Consider the following 17,176-nt stretch of genomic DNA (forward strand, 5'->3'; position numbering starts at 1 on the left):
ATAGCTTTGTATGGTAATTCTGGACTTAGGCGTATGCTCGTATTTGCATTTGGAGGTTTGTATGTGGATTTGATGCATTTTTGGCAAAAATTCAAAACTTGAAGGTTTGGAAGGTTGAGAGGTTTGACCTGAAGTTGACTTTATGGATATCGGGCTCGGATTGCGATTTTGAAAGTTGGAATTGCTCCGTTATATCATTTGGGACTTTCATGCATATTTTGAAGTTATTCCAGGTTGATTTGGTATGTTTCGGCGCGAGTTTTAGAAGTTAAAAGTTCATAAGTTCATTAAGTTCGATTTGAGGTCTGATTCATAGTTTTGGTATTGTTTGATGTGATTTGAGGCCTCGATAAGGTCCATGTTATGTTATGGAACTTGTTGTAGGTTTGGACAGGGTTCCTGGGGGCCCGGGTGTATTTCAGACGAGTTTCAGATCATTTTCATGTTTTTGGGCAAGTCTAGTTGTGGTGTTTCGTATCTGTGCATTTTGGAGCGCAGATGTGGATACGCTTATGTGTGGTTTTTTTCGCTTCTGTGAGTTGGTACATGTTCAGGTGTTCCGCTTCTGGAGATGAGGGACCGCAAGTGCGGGCACACATCAGCGGAGATGGATCGCAACTACGAAGTTGAGGCTCCAGTTGGTTTACGCTTCTACTGATGTTTCGCATGCTTCTGCGGGATCGCAGAAGCGATAGGTGGCTTGTAGGTTCCTGGGCTGTTAAGTGAAGGCCGCAAATGCGGTAGTTGTGCTCGCAGGTGCGAGATCGCGGATGCGCTTCTTTGGTCCATAAATGCGGAAGTTCTGTGCATAACGTATTACATATAGAGGGTTTGATATTTTGATCTCATTTTGAGTTAGAGACCTCGGTTTTGGGCGATTGTGAAGGGGTTCTTCACGATTTGGATTGGGGTAAGTGTTCTTTATCCGGATTTGATTATATTTCATGATTCCATAATTATTTTTATCATTAAATTAGTGATTTGAGTTGGAAAAAATGGGAAATTTTGTGAAATCTTTCAAAAATGTAAAATGGTGAGTTGAAGGACGATTTGATGTTGGGATTGGATAATTTTGGTAAGGTTGGACTCGTATCGGAATGGGTGTTCAAATTGTGTAAAAATTTTCGGGTTCCGAGTTGTGGGCTCGGGGTTGACTTTTTAGTTTTCATTAAAGACTGAAGCTTTATTATCCGGAATTATTTTCTATGAGTTTTATTTAAGATATTAAGGTATTTTGCCTAGATTTGAGCCGTTTAGAGATTGTTTCACATGAGAGGGTCATTTCAGAGTATTGATTTGGATTCTTTGAGGTAAGTATCTTGCCTAACATTGTGTAAGGGAATTACCCCTTAGGATTTGAGTCGTTTGTGTTATTTGTGTTATGTGAAGGTCGTGTACACGAGGTGACGAGTATATACTCAGCCTTATATGTGGAAATTGACTGATTTAGGCTCTTAAGATTCTTCCATGTATTTTTTTGGAATTGTTCGCACATGTTATATATTTTATTCGTCAAGCCTACTATCACATGCTTTATTTGAAGTTGTCGTTACATGTCACATTCTTTACTTGTCGAGTTCACTCTTATATGCTTTATTTGAAGTTTTTAGCACTTTTATCATTGTGTAATTTCTTTTATTGTGGAGTTACTCTTAGTTGAAATTGTTGTTACATGATATCCTTTTGTTTCCGGGTTATTCTTATGCATTTAGACGCAGTACTAGTTCGTGCCATCTCTTTCATTGTTAGCCTAATTCATACACTAGAATCCGAAGTGTGCCATTTCATGGTGATACTTTCACTATTGAGTTTATCCTTAAACAATTAATTGGAATTGAGGTTATCGAAAGTCATTAGTCTATTTTAACTGAAGTTGTGTTTAAAAAATGTGTTGTTCCTTGTTGAGTTACTTTCCCGCTCATTTTGTTGTTATTCAGATTCTATACACATTGTGTTGAGCCGTGGGCTATTTGTTGTGGAAATATTGATATTGTTAGGTCTTTGGAAAGGTTGTGACCTATGGGAACTTGTGATACGAGTTGATATGTCGTGTTGTTATAATGTTAGCACATGTGAATTGTTGTGTGGTTAGTGGTCGTTATGCGGAGTATAAGGGTGCCATTTCACCGTCGTTGTTATACAGGGCATAAGGGTGGCATCCCACTGTTGCTGAATGTATAGAGTGATACGGGTGGCTATTGTGTTATTATCCAGGCGGAGCGATAAGGGTGTCTATTATACGGAGTGGTACGGGTGGCTACAGAGTGATACACGTGGCTAATGATATTGTCAGGGAAGAGTGATACGAGTGGCTATCGGAGAGATAAGGGTGGCAATGTCAAGGATGTTGTGTGATGGCTTGGGGACATTGTGTTGGTGAATTTCGTGTGATGGTGTACTTTTCCTTGTGTATGTCATACACCTTATGTGACTTGTTTTGTTGCTTTGATGAGCTACTCGATGTCACTGATATTACTTGTTCACTTGGGCTACAGTAGTATACTCTCATAAGAATACACCGTAGCATGCCATTATACTAACTTAGGAGTATGAAACTTGACATTGATTGAGGGTGCCCATGTGTTCTTATATTATCAGTTTGCATATTGATTGTGAGCATGTGACCACGCAGAGCGGATTGTGAATATGAGCATGTGATCATGCTGTGAGGATTGAGATATTGGCACGTGAGTTGTCCGTGCATTTGTGATTTGAGATGTGGGCACAAGGTGCCGTGAGCATAGGATGGTGGGCTAAGACCGGTGACTTGTGACTATGAGATGAGGTATCAAGGAGTGATTTTGTTGTGAAACTTGTATTGGAACGACTTGATTAATTGGTTGTCATTTGTGTCCCTCATTTGGTTTCAATGGTATTTTCACGGTGTTCTTATTGCTTTACTATTTATGTCACATATTGATTCTTGTTGCCATTGATTGATTCTTACTTTCATTATTAGCTTTATCATATATTGCACAGGTTATATTTTCTAGTGAGTGTCTTGACTTGTACCTCGTCACTACTCCACCGAGGTTAGTCTTGATACTTATTTGGTACCGACCATGGTGTAGTCATACTACACTTCTGCATATTTTGTTGATCGCAAGGATTTAAGGTAGAGTTGCTTGGCCGTCACAGTCCTTTGAATTTCTTTCCCTTCATTATACTGTCAGCTTGTCATTTGAATAGTATTGTATTTCGATCTTTGAGATCATTCCATATATTTTGCTAGAGTTCGTGACTCTGTATTACCAATCTTGGGAGGTTGTTATGATTATTGCCGCATAGGCTTATTTCATTTTTCTTTTGGTATTCATATTAAACTTTGTTTTAAATTATCGTTGTTAAAAACTGGCTCAATCCTTATAAGTAATCGTCTTACCTAGTCGTAGGGACTAGGTGCCATCACGACATTCAATGGAGGGAAATTGAGGTCGTGAAAAGTTTGTATCATAGACCTAGGTTCATAGGTATTACGAGTCACGAGAAAGTTTAGTAGAGTCTTGCAGATTGGTACGGAGACATCTGTACTTATCTTCGAGAGGCTACAGAACTATTAGGAAATTTTACTTATTTCATTCATGTCATGCGGATTTGTTGATTTTGAAGTTTGAGCCTTTGTATCTCTATTCTCTCACAGATGGTGAGGACACGCTCTACCGACACCCGCACCCCCTGATAGAGCCGTGAGAGGCCGGGGCCAAGGTAGAGGCCAAGGAGGGGCATGTGCTACAACTCGAGTAGCAGTTGAGGAGCCGCCAGTAACTCCGGTTGGGGGACAGGCACCGGAGGCTCCTGTTGTTACCCCCGGACTTCAGGAGACTTTAGCACAGTTCTTGAGCATGTTTAGTACATTAGCTCAGGCGGGATTGATCTCTGTTGCAACAACTACTTCACGAATTCCCATCGCCTTTACTCCAGAGCAGCTGGCTCACATTGGTTAGGTTCCAACTATGGTGCCGGTGCAGCCTGTTTTTAAGGTTCAGCCTGAGGTCAGGCCATGGGCATTAGAGAAGGAGCAGAAGAGTCATGAGAGGTACAAGAGGTATAGTCCACTTACTTTTAGTGGCACATCTACCGAGGATTCACAAGGATTTCTAGAGAAGTGTCATCGTATTCTCCGCACCATGGGTATTGTGAAGGTGAGAAGAGTTGCTTTTACTATATTTCAAATGTCGGGAGCAGCGTATCAGTGGTGGAAGGTTTATAAGGAGGGTTGACCAACCGATGCAGCACCACCCACTTGGGCTTAGTTTTCAGAGATGTTTTTGAGGGAGTTTGTTCCCCAGACCCTCCAAAATGCATGGCGCACAGAGTTCGAGCAGTAAATTCAGGGCACCATGACGGTGTCAAAGTACGCCATAAGGTTCAGTGAGTTATCCGCTCTTGCATCTACTTTGGTTCCTACAGTCAGAGAGAGTCTGCAAATTTATTGAGGGGCTCATTTATGGTCTTAGACTCGGGAGTTTGACATTGATACTCCATTTTAGTAGGTTGTGGAGATTGCTAGGAGGTTAAAGCGTATTCGGGGTAAGGAGAGGGAGGATAAGGAGACGAAGATGTCTCGAGATTCTGAAGGGTTCAGTGGATTATACTCTTCACCTATGACCCATCATGGCGGAGGCTCGGCAGACGGCCAGTCCAGTCCGCACTTCAGACTACTCGTGGTGATACAGTTAGTCAAGGTACTCATGTGGGGCCATTATCTTTTATTGCACCACCGACACGGGGTTCCTACAGCTGTTATTCCAATTATTCGCCATAGACTCAATACGAGCAGCCACGCCCACAGAGGAATTGTTATGAGTGTGGTGATAATGGGCACGTCATGAGAGATTGTTCCAAACTCGGTAAGGGTGGATTTCATCAGAGTACTTAGGCTACAATCTCCATTCCAGTTGCTACTCTACTTGCACAGCCAGCTAGGGGTGGAGGACCGGGTAGAGGGCGCCCTAGAGGGGGAGGCTCATCCCGTTGATACGCTTTCTATGGTAGGGTTGAGGCTGCCGCACCAGATGGTGTCGTTACATGCATGGTTTTGATTTGTTATAGAGAAGCGTCATTCTTATTTTTATTCGGTTCTTCTTATCGGGGTGAGTCCTCGTATTTTGCTTCATATATGGGTAAGTTTCATGATTCTTGTACTCTGCTTATGTGTGTACCCCTGTTGGGAGATTCTATAGTGGTAGCATGTGTCTATTGTTTTGTTTTGTGCACTATCGAGAGCTATAGACTAGAATGGACTTTCTGTTACTCATTACAGTAAGTTTTGATGTGCTTTCTGAATGGTTTGGCTATGATTTGTGATTTAGATGCCCTACCGGTATGGGAAGTCTGTTACGTGTTGTGATTTTGTTCCGCAGAATTGAGTTAGTGGAAGGTTTTGAGTTTTATGGTGTGTATTCTACATATAATTCAAAGTTGAGAATGGGATCCTCGTATTTTCATATGGTTTGATATGTTTGAACCGGGCTACGCATTGCGATGGAGTTCTATTAGGATGAGATCCTTGTGATTAGTTCATATGTTTTGATTCTCCCTTGTATAATTGATTCGTAGTATGATACTGATAGGGAGTTGTGCCTGTCGGGCTTGTTTGATTGCCCTCTCATGTGTTTCTCTTTGCATATTCAATCATATTCGTGTTGTGCTTATTGGGTTTTAGCTTGCGATATGTGTGCCCAGGTGGCATTAGATGTGACTTAATGATTTGAGTGAATGGTCATGGGAATTCATGTTTCTTGCATTGTTATGAGTGTTGTGAAGGTTTGGAACAGGGTTCTAGCTGATACGACGTTAATTGTCGGTGCTGGATTTGATTATGGGCAGCTTTGGTGGCCAGAGTTATTGTTATGGGTATCTGTGTGATGTGTTATGTTGTGTGGTTATACCTTGTGGGTTTATGTATGATCCGTTGCAGCTGGTTGAGGATGGTACAGTGTGTTTATGTGGGAATTGGGTCTTTGGGAAATGATCAGATGATGAACAATATGGTTCTAAGGCTTATCGGTATGGGTAGAGGGAGAAAGCTTCAGTTGATATGGTGTTGTTGAGCTTATGTGGATTGGGGTGATGTGGAATCTCTTGCGGGTATGTATATGATGAGTACATTCAGTGACTTGATGACTCCGGAATGGTTCTTGGCACATTCAAGGATGAACGTTTGTTTAAGAGGGGAAGAATGTAACGACTCGACCGGTCATTTTGAGAATTTGCGTCATGTTCGGTCTTTTAAGGTCTCGAGAAGCTTCATATCATATGTTATAGCTTGTATGTGTGATTGAGTTCGATTTTCGGATGATTCGGGATTAGTTTGGAAAAACAATTCTTGTTTTAGAAAAGCTTAAGTGAAAAGAGTTTACTGGAGTTTGATTTTTGTGTAGACGACTCTGGAATGGTGTTATGATGATTCTAATAGCTATCTATGGTGATTCTGGACTTAGGCGTATGCCCGTATTTGGATTTGGACGTTCGTAGGTTGATCTGATGCATTTTGGCAAAAATTAGAAAGTTGAAGGTTTGGAAGGTTTGAGAGGTTTGGCCGGGAGTTGACTTTATGGATATCGTGCTCGAATTGCGATTCTGTGAGTTAGACTAGCTCTGTTATGTCATTTGGGACATGCATGTAAAATTTGAGGTTATTCCGGGTTGATTTGATATGATTCGGTGCGAGTTGTAGAAGTTGAAAGTTCATTAAGTATGATTTGAGGTGTGATTCATAGTTTTGGTATTTTTTGATATGATTTGAGGCCTCTAGCATGTCCGCGTTATGTTATGGAACTTGTTGGTAGGTTTGGACGGGGTTCTGGGGGGCCCGGGTGTGTTTCAGACGAGTTTCGGATCATTTTCATGTTTTTGGTCAATTCTAGTTTTGGTGTTTCGCATATGCGCATTTTGTAGCACAAATGCAGACACGCTTCTACGTGATTTTTTTCGCTTCTGCAAGTTGGTGCGTGTTTAGGTGTTCCGCTTCTACGGATGATGGACCGTAGGTGCGGGCACAAATCTACGGAGATGGATCACAATTGCCAAGTTGAGGCTCCAGTTGGTTTACGCTTCTACGGACATTTCGCACGCTTCAGCAGGATCGCAGAAGCAATAGATGTATTGTAGGTGCGGTTCCACGGCTGTTAAGTTGTCATGCCCCAAACTCAAAGAGCGTGACCGGCACTCAACCAAGTAATCCCGGTCGACAAAGCGTACGATACATCAACCTCTCATCATTACTCATGCATGATTTACCATAACATAATTAGATCTTGACTTTCATATTGAATACATTTGGCTCAATGGCCCATATTTTCTTTCTCATGATGGTTTCACAGCTTTATAAATAGCTGTAAATACTGTAAATATAAATACATGACAAAACTAAAATCTTTAATTACATGACCCACAGTGTACATGGAGTTTCTATGACAATAGATACCTAAATACATAAAATGAACTAGACCCAAACACTCATTAAAACTGTAGAAGACTCACCATAAGCTGAGTAGTGAAGAAGATCCCTATCAAAGATCCATATCATCTTGTAGAAGTATACCTGCATCCATTAAAATATACAGCGCCCCCGGCAAAAGGGGCGTGAGTACATGTGGAATAGTACTCGTATGTAAGGCAGTCAAAACAACATATGAAAATACGGTAACTCAAATAAGAGGCAAATAAAGTACATCAAGAAACTATGAAACATCCCATAGAATTACATTTCAAGTCTCATTATACTTGCATCATTCTAAACTTCTTTTAGGATCAACTAAGCCATATGACTATATGTGGAATACATAATATAGTGTAATTGTAAAAACATGTACAAACAAGGCCAATGAAAGTGGCACCTTTCTCTCTTATTTTTCGCATATACATTTCATAGACCGTCCTTAGTATTCATATATCATATTATACTCCTATGCGTCTCATAGACCGTTCACAATATCACCTATACAATACACCTATTCAAGGGCTTGGAAATGCAACATGAATATGATAAATCATGGTAACAATAAAAGGGCTTAGATAGCCAACAACGTCGAGCCAATTTACTAAGAGCTTCCATTAATCATTTATAGATATTAAGTTAGAGATCCTCTATAACCACCTTCACACAAAGCGGCCCTTCCGCCTCACCCCAACATATGTGGGTAGAGGTGTATCATGATACCACAATCTCTACACAAAGCGGCCATGCCGCCTCATCCCAATATATGCAGGTGGAGGTGTATCACAATACCATAATCTCTACACAAAGCGGGTCTGCCGCCTCACCCCAATATATGCGGGTGGAGGTGTATCACAATACCATAATCCCTATACAAAACGGCCATGCCGCCTCACCCCAATATATGCAGGTGGAGGTGTATCACAATACCACAATCTCTACGAAAAGTGGCCCTGCCACCTCACCCCAATATATGCGGGTGGAGGTGTATCACAATACCACAATCCCTACATAAAGCGGCCATGCCGCCTTACCCCAATATATGCGGGTGAAGGTGTATCACAATACCACAATCTCTACACAAAGCCTTGTCGCCTCACCCCAATATATGTGGGTGGAGGTTTATCACAATACCACAATCCCTACATGAAGTGGTCCTGCCGCCTCACCCCAATATATGCGGGTGGAGGTGTAATCCCAATCACAATACCATATATAAACTCAAAGAGACAAAGTTTGTCATTACATTTAAGGTCGTAATTTCCCATATCATTGGAATACTTCATGTTTATGCTCATCATGGAGAAACACAACTCATTACATTAGCACATGCATGGTAAATCAATAAGTCGATTTCAATGGCACATGAGCCCAATTTCATTTCTTAAGGTTCATCATCACTTAGCATAGGACATCTCCCTTTCATCTCGTTATTCACTCACTTGACATCTTGAGGTTATTAGCTAGGTTCATGACTCTTGGGGACTTAACAATCGAAATCATTTACATACATTATTTCATAAGCATACAACTATAGTTGAAACCATTGGGACATACAACACCTCATCATTCTCATTTAGGCAACGGCTACATTTCATGTTCATACTATCACTTACTTGTACTTGCCATGGGTGATCATTGAATATTAAGAGCATTTAAAACATTTAGGAACACCATAATCTTTACTCATAAGAACGTAGGAGCTTATAACACATTGGAAACAAAAGTACAAATACGTTCATCTCATAACCTTTCACATCATATATCACTTCATTCGTATTTTCAACCAGTTACAAAATTATTATTTCATTGGCTCTCTTGGCCATACATATGATTGTTCTTTCATGGCACAATTGTCGTATTTCATATCCCATACTTTCATATCTTTTCTTTCATGGATCATCATCATAAATATCAACATATAGAATATTCAAGAAATCACAACTTTAAGTTCATTAGTAATGAAGACTTTAAACACAATAGGTTTCTTTCCAAGAAATGGAGTAAAATGATTGGCAATCAAAGCACAAGGTAAGATCATAAATGAGTAACACCATTTATTCTTGAAATACATTTCCACCAAAAAGGGCAATACACAATTTCCACTCACAAATATGTAAGAACGCAAAACACATTGAAAATACTCACAAACCATAGCATTAGTTTAAAACATCCACATATGAGCATGACTTTAGTACATAAGCTTTTAGACAAATCTATTTTCGCAGTCAATTTGGAATAGTTGAATCAAGACTCATTTCTTAACCTTTCTCACATCATTTCATTTCATCGGCACTATTAGCCACAAGTATAACTTTCATTATCGGCACGGTGGCCATACTTTACCTCTTCAACCCACTCATTTCACTTTCAAGTATCTTTACAGATTATCAACAGCAATGCATTTCAAATTAATACTTTAGGTACACCTATGAGCAATTAAGATTCTTAAGCCCATCGAGTTTTCCTCATACAATTTGGCATAATAGCCTTCGTTTGAACTTGACTTGAAGTCGAAACATTTTTAATGCACAACCCATACATAGAACACATTCTCAAATGATAACATAACATGATAAAAGCAATTGGGATACATATTGAACATATATCTTTCAACACAAGCTTATTCGAAATAGCCAATTTTATAATGAACAACTCGGACTTACATAAATTACATGAATACTGTTGGATTCAATACTAAGAGAAGAGTTTAGCTAACATACCTCAAATTCATCCCGTAATAATACTACGACGATCCACTACACTAATCAACTTCAATCTACAATAACAACATCCAATGGGACCAATATTACTAACAAATTTCATAATTTAGGTCATTTAGGCATTTTATCAAACACCTAATAGGCATGAATATTTACACCTCTTAACCATAGAATTAGTTCATCCAACTACTACCATTTACCAAAAATTTATCCACCATCATTCTTAAACAATTCATAACTTCCAACATCACATACATGACCATCCATCCACACCCAACCAACAAAATTCTATCAAATAATCACCTTTCAATCTCTACAATGGTTATGTATTTAAATTGGGAACTTATGGCTTCCAATCACCATACTGTAAGTTCCAATACTTAATTCATACTCATATTCCCATAATATATCCATACATGTAAATCTGAGGGTGTAGGATTATCTTTTGGAAGAAATCTTGCAAAACCCTCATTTGAGTTCTTGAAGAAATTTCTTAAGGATCTAAGTATTTTATGTGTATATATCATCAATACTAGTATATAAATGATGGAATTTCACACCAAGATTATGGGGATTGCTTACCTTGAATATGGGAGGAGTTGGAAGTCTTGAGAGAGTGGAAAAGAGCTCCAAAATTCCTCCAAATGAAATGCTAGAAATGAACCCCGAATTGGCTTTAAAAGAGCTGGAGCGCGTCTACTCTAGCGAAGTGTGCCTCACTTCACTGTCCACTACATGCAAGGTAAGACAGGATCCATGTCTAGTCTAGCGAAGCGACTTCGCTTCGCTGTCCGCCAAATTAACTGGGTGATCTAACTTTGGTAATTTGATCATAACTTTTAGTAGGAATGTCCAAATGACGAATGGCTTGATGAGTTAGAAACTAGACTCAAATGTCTTTAATTTGATAGGTAATCCATCACATAACTCCTTATATATATATATATATATATATATATATATATATACTCGTCCAAAGTTTGGTATTGTGCGTACTCATTTGAAACTTTTAGCCTATCATGTAATTTCCAACTTGACTTGGACTTAGGGATCTCCATAGACCCAACATCACTTATAATATGCATCGTACACTTATTATCATATCCATTATATTAATAGTTCTCACTAGCACACAAAATAATATAATTAGCACACATTAACTTTCTTACTAGCACTTAAGTACTTCAAAATTTTCCGGGATGTTACATAAGTGAAGGCTGCAAATGCGGTAGTTGTGCTCGCAGGCGCGTTTCTGCGGTCTACAAATGCAGAAGTCCTAGGCAAAAGAAATTATATATCGAGGGTTTGATATTTTTCACTTTTTGAGTTAGAGACCTCGGTTTTTGGGCGAATTTAGAGGGTTCTTCACGATTTGGATTGGGGTAAGTGTTCTTCATCTGGATTTGATTATATTTCATGATTCCATAATTGTTTATCATTAAATTAGTGATTTGATTTGGAGAAAATGGGAATTTTTGTGAAAAAATTCAAAATATAAAATGATGATTTGAAGGACGATTTGATGTTGGAATTGGATAATTTAGGTATGGTTGGACTCGTATCGGAATGGAAGTTCGGATTTTGTAAATTTTGTCGGGTTTCGAGGTGCGATCCCGGTGTGACTTTTTAGTTTTCATTAAAGATCGAAGCTTTATTATCCACAATTGTTTCCTATGGGTTTTATTTATGATATTAAGTTATTTTGGTTAGATTTGAGCCGTCTGGAAATTGTTTCACTTAAGAGGGTCATTTTAGAGTATTGATTTGACTTCTTTGAGGTAAGTATCTTGTCTAACTTTGTGGGTGGAAACTACCCCTTAAGATTTAAGTCGTTTGTGTTATTTGTGTTATGTGAAGGCAGTGTACGCGAGGTGATGAGTACGTACTCGGGCTTATATGTGTAAATTGACCGGTTTAGGCTCTTAGGCTTTTGCCATGTATTTATTTTGAATTGTTAGCACATGTTATATATTTTATTAGTCATGTCTATTATCACATGTTTTATTTGAAGTTGTCATTACATGTCACATTCTTTACTTGTCGAGTTCACTCTTATATGCTTTATTTGAAGTTTTTAGCACGTTTATCATTGTTTAATTTCTTTTATTGTGGAGTTACTCTTAGTTGAAATTGTTGTTACATGATATTCTTTTGTTGTCGGGTTATTCCCATGCATTTAGACATAGTACTATTTCGTGCCATCTCTTTCATTGTTAGCCTAATTCATAACTATAATCCGAAGTGGGGCATTTCATGGTGATACATTCACTATTGAGTTTATCCTTAAACAATTAATTGGAATTGAGGTTATTGAAAGTCATTAATCTATTTTAGTTTAAGTTGTGTTTAAAGGGTGTGTTGTTCCTTGTTGAGTTACTTTCCAGCTTATTTTGTTGTTATTGAGATTATATACATATTGTGTTGAGTCATGGGCTATTTGTTATGGAAATATTGATATTGTTGGGTCTTTGGAAAGGTTGTGGCCTATGGGCACTTGTGATATGAGTTGATATGTCATGTTGTTGTGATGTTAGCACATGTGAATTTTTGTGTGGTTGGTGGTCGTTATGTGGAGTATAAGGGTGGCATTTCATCGTTGTTGTTATGCGGGGCATAAGGGTGGCATATCACTATTTTTGAATGTACGGAGTGATATGGGTGGCTATTGTGTTATTGTCCGGGCGGAGCGATAAGGGTGGCTATTATATGGAGTGATACGGGTGGCTAATAATATTGTCAGGGCGGAGTGATACGGGTGGCTATCAGAGAGATAAGGGTGGCAATGTCAGGGATGATGTGTGATGGCTTGGGGACATTGTGTAGGTGATTTTCGTGTGATGGTGTGCTTTTCCTTGTATATGTCATACACCTTACGTGACTTGTTTTGTTTCTTCGATGAGCTACTCAATGTATTTGATATTACTTGTTGACTTGGGATGCAGTAGTACACTCGCACAAGCATACATCGTAGCATGCCACTTATACTAGCTCAGGAGTATGAAACTTGACATTGATTGATCGTTCCCATGTATTCTCATATTATATGTTTTCATGTTGATTGTGAGCTTGTGACCATGATGGGAATATTGTGAATATGAGCATGTGATCGTGTCGAGCGGATTGAGATATTGGCACGTGAGTTGTTCGTGCAGTTGTGATTTCAGATATGGGCACAAGTTGTCGTGAGCATAGGATGGTGGGTTGAGACTCGTGACTTGTGACTATGAGATGAGGTATCAATGAGTGATTTAGGTGTGAAACTTGTGTTAGAACGACTTGATTAACTAGTTGTCATTTGTGTCCCTCATTTGGTTTCACTGATATTTTCACGGTGTTCTTATTGCTTTACTCTTAATGTCACATGTTGATTCTTGTTGCCATTGATTGATTCCTGCTTTCATTATTAGTTTTATACTTTTATACTGCACATGTTAGTTTGTTTAGTGAGTGTCTTGACTTGTACCTCCTCATTACTCCGCTGAGGTTAGTCTTGATACTTATTGGGTATCGACCGTGGTGTACTCATACTACACTTTTGCACACTTTTTTGCAGAGCCAGGTATTGGATATATCAGACTTGGGGAGAGTTAGCTTGTTGATCGCAAGAATTCAAGGTAGAGTTGTTTAGTCATCACAGTCCCTTGGAGTTCTTTCCCTTCATTGTACTGTCATCTTGTCATGTGAACAGTATTGTATTTTGATCTTTGAGATTATTCCATGTATTTTACTAGGGTTCGTGACTATGTATTACTAGTCTTGGGAGGTTGTTATGATTATTGTCGCGTAGGCTTATTTCTCTTTCGGTATTTATATTAAACTTTGTTTTTAATTATCATTGTTAAAAATGTTCTCAATCATTGTAAGTAATCGGCTTACCTTATCATAGAGACTAGGTGCCATCACGACATCCTATGGAGAGAAATTGGGGTCGTGATAGGGAGAGATAAGATGCCCATAGAGCAGGGTGATGAGTGGGTTGAAGCTGATGGCGATGAGTCTGACTCTGACCTCGACCCTGAGGATTAGATATGATCGATTGTGGGACTACTTAGGTTAAATTTAGAATAGAAGAGGGTCGAGGACTATCACGATTCCAGTGAATCATTATTTGCTTAAAGATACCTAGGATGTGGTTCATGCCTTATGTCCCATCTACTCTGAAGCCAAGCATGAGACTCTTGAGGATTTGAGTGATAGCACCTAGTCCAGGAGCATTGCTGGCCTTGCATTCAGGGTAAATCTGTTTCTTCTTTTCTCATTTTCTATTCTTTGCTTTAGTTTGCTTCCAAGTCTTACTTTTACTTACTTTTCTTTTCGTTTGTTTGCAGACTGTTATCCTGGAGACCGAGAGCGTTCGAAGAGAGAAAAAGCAAAAAGAGATCTATCATAAATTATGGACGAAGTACGAGGAGTTATACGGGAAGTACAGGGAGGCCGAGAGGCGGCTCCGCGATAGAGGCAATGCGCCTGCCCTGAGGGAGGAGTTGAGAAAGAAGGATGACGAATTACTTACGTCTACGGAGCGGTTCAACTCTCTTAAGGGTGTATTGAAGAGAAAATAGGAAGAACTTGAGTTGAACAGGGGCTTAGATGCCCAACGTCATAATCTCCAGAGCCGAGTTGATCAACTGCAAGGTTAGTTGAATGAAAACCAGTTTGAAATGGATAGGCTTGGGGGGAGATAATTGGTAAGCAGCAGTGGCTTGAGAAGGTGAAGTATCCTCGGTGGAGACTCGGAGAAGGGCTGCTCTTTTGGAGTTGGCGAATAGAGGTATTCGTGCCGACCGAGATAATGTTCGGTCGATGGCCAAAGCTAAGAAAGCCAGACTTGAGGAGAGGATCGGCAAGTTGAAGAAAGAGAATGTTGAGCTTCTTGAGTGGGTTTCTGATGTGGAGGGCGATAATGCCAAACTGCTTGAGCGAACATCTACTTCTTCTACCTCTGAGTTATTAGCCCTCCTTTAAGAGCAATACGAGGAGTCGATCCTTGCCGAAGCCCAAATAGAGGTGATATGTGAATTGGGTCAGATGGGCTTCATCTTTGAAATAGCTTTGGACGAGGCCCGATCTAAGGCTCGTGAAGCTCGGTTGGCCTGTGGTTATGATTTTGACATGCCTCAGTCTGATGCCGATGATAAAGATGAAGGAGGCTTCGACCAGCTTGAAGATAGCGCCTGGTGTAACTACGTTTATTATCATGGCAAAGATGGAGAGGGTGGCAGAGACTACGGTGGTGATGGATGCAAGATATGTTGCTTTTATTTTTGTTTAACTTTTTGTTAACCTTCTTTTGTCGGCATCTTCGTGGGCCTTTGTAAAGACTCTTGCATGAATATAAAAGTTGGTTTTTGATTCGTATATACCTTTTTATCATTATTCATTTTTGTTTTCATACTTGTGTGTTTTGCTTATGTATTTCCTTCCTTCATTGTCATTTTTTGGGTTACAATGGTCGTGGGGTTGAGTGGCCATGGGCTGAGGAGTTTTGTTCGAGCTAGTAGAACATTCCTCTTAGTTAAGATATAGCCCAAGGCCGAAAGGTGTTGTTCGAGTTGGTCGAACATAGTTGAGTCGTGGCCAAGGGCTAATAGGTGTTGTTTGAGCTGGTTGAACATACCTTTTCGTTGAGTCATGGCCAATGGCAGATAAGTGTTGTTCGAGCTGGTCGAACATACCTTTTCGTTGAGTCATGGCGAAGGGCCAATAGGTGTTGTTCAAAGTAGTCGAACATACTTTTTCGTTGAGTCATGGCCAAGGGTTGATAGGTGTTGTTCGAGCTGGTCGAACATACCTTTGAGTTAAGCCGAGGCTGAGGGCTGATAGGTATTGTTCGAGCTGATCGAACGTACCTTTGACTTAAGTCGAGGTCAAGGGCCGATAGGTGTTGTTCAAGCTGGTCGAATGTACCTTTGAGTTAAGTCGAGGCCGAGGGTCGATAGGTATTTTTTGAGTTAGTCGAACGTACCTTTAAGTTAAATTGAGGCCGAGGGTTGATAGGTTTTGTTCGAGTTGGTCGAACGTACCTTTTCAAGAGAGCAGTTTCAATGAACGGGTTTTTTATTTATTTCAACATCACTGCATCGGTTACATCATTTCGCCCTGAGGCATTTTTGGAGAAAATTACAAGTTTTGGGTGCTGACTAGCAATCTAGTCCCAGTCCTATTATACCTAGTCCCTTCATTGATCTACTTGGAGATTTTTGAGGATTCGAGCAAAGAAAGTGTCTATTCTCGCATACTCCAACTCGAATTGTCCCATTCACCGCCTTATTTAAAACCTCTTTGAGAAAACCCTATTGGGACAAAACTCAAGTGAGGGAGAAAGAGTGTGACTTAAGGGGCACTCCTTGTTTCTCAGAAGTTGAAGTATTTGAGGTGGCTGATGTTCCAATTGTTTGGTAAGAGCTTTCCTTCCAATATCTCTATTTGGAATGAACCCTTGTGTGCCTTGCCCATGATTTTGTATGGTCCATCCCAATTGGATCCTAATTTGCCTTCTCAGGGATCTCTTCTTGCTTGGGTCTTGGCTTTGAGCACGTAGTCCCCGATCTTAAGTAACTGTACCTTGGCTTTTTTGTTGTTGTAGCGTTTTGCTTGTTGTTTCTATGTGACCATTCTTATATATGCCATATCTCATTGCTCTTCAATCTTGTCAATGTCTTGTCTTCTTTTTTCGTCATTGTCGTTGCCACTTTCATTGGTATACCTCAAGATAGGCTTTATGACTTCAACTAGTATGACCGCTTCAGTCCTATAGACTAGGGAGAAATCTTGTGCTCATTTTTGGGGTTGTCATGTGCACCCAGAATACTTTTAGGAGTATTTCGGGCCACAATCCCTTGGCCTCTTCAAGTCTCTTCTTCATGATGTTTAAGATTGACTTGTTGGAGGACTCTGCTTGCCCGTTGCCAGCTGGGTGGTAAGGGGTTGAGAGTATCGTTTTAATGTGCCATTTTTCGAAAAACTCAGTGGTTTTTTGTGACGCCCTAGGCGAATCCCACATCAACAAAAC

This window comes from Nicotiana tomentosiformis, chromosome 5 (genome assembly GCF_000390325.3).
Source record: "Nicotiana tomentosiformis chromosome 5, ASM39032v3, whole genome shotgun sequence".
NCBI classification, from domain to species: domain Eukaryota; kingdom Viridiplantae; phylum Streptophyta; class Magnoliopsida; order Solanales; family Solanaceae; genus Nicotiana; species Nicotiana tomentosiformis.